The sequence below is a fragment of the Penaeus monodon genome, chromosome 15 (genome assembly GCF_015228065.2).
Source record: "Penaeus monodon isolate SGIC_2016 chromosome 15, NSTDA_Pmon_1, whole genome shotgun sequence".
Lineage (NCBI taxonomy): Eukaryota > Metazoa > Arthropoda > Malacostraca > Decapoda > Penaeidae > Penaeus > Penaeus monodon.
Genome location: NC_051400.1, coordinates 31,377,000 through 31,377,681, shown reverse-complemented (window position 1 = coordinate 31,377,681; position 682 = coordinate 31,377,000).

The window sequence follows — 682 nt, the reverse complement described above, 5'->3', positions numbered from 1 at the left end:
ATCATAAAACAAAAAAGAAAATAAAAATTTAAAGGAAAGAAATGGAACAATAACAAGGAAAAGTGAAAACTAAATCATAAGCAAAATAAACAAACGATAAGCAAGGAAGAGAAGAAACAGAACAATGAATAACAAACTAAAATAAACCAAACAACAACAAACAAAAGAGAAAAAGAGAAAAGATAGAACAAAAAACAACATATTTTTGTAACAAGAGGGGGAAAAAAAAAAAAATTATAAAAACAAACCCCCAAAAAGAAAAAAAAAGCATTATAATAAAAAAATAATAATAATAAAATAATAAAATAATAATAAATAATAAATGAACTAAAAATATAATGATATAATAATTTAAAAATGAAATAATAAAAATAAAAAAACACAAGAAAGGGGAACAAAAAAACAGAAAAGCAACTTACAAAACTACAAAAAAACGAAAAAATCATGAAATGAACATCGACAAACATCATAATTACCCGTATTGTGATAGTAAAGGTGAAAAGAAAGGGAATAAGAAAAATTGCATGGCTCGTGATAGGAAAAGAGATAATCAAAAACACATATATATCGATAGTAATGTCAAAAGAGAAAAGTAAAAATAACAAAGCTGGAAAAAATGTCTACGAAGAATAAGGAAAGAATTCAAAGTAAAAATAGTATATTTATTTGAAATACAAAGACG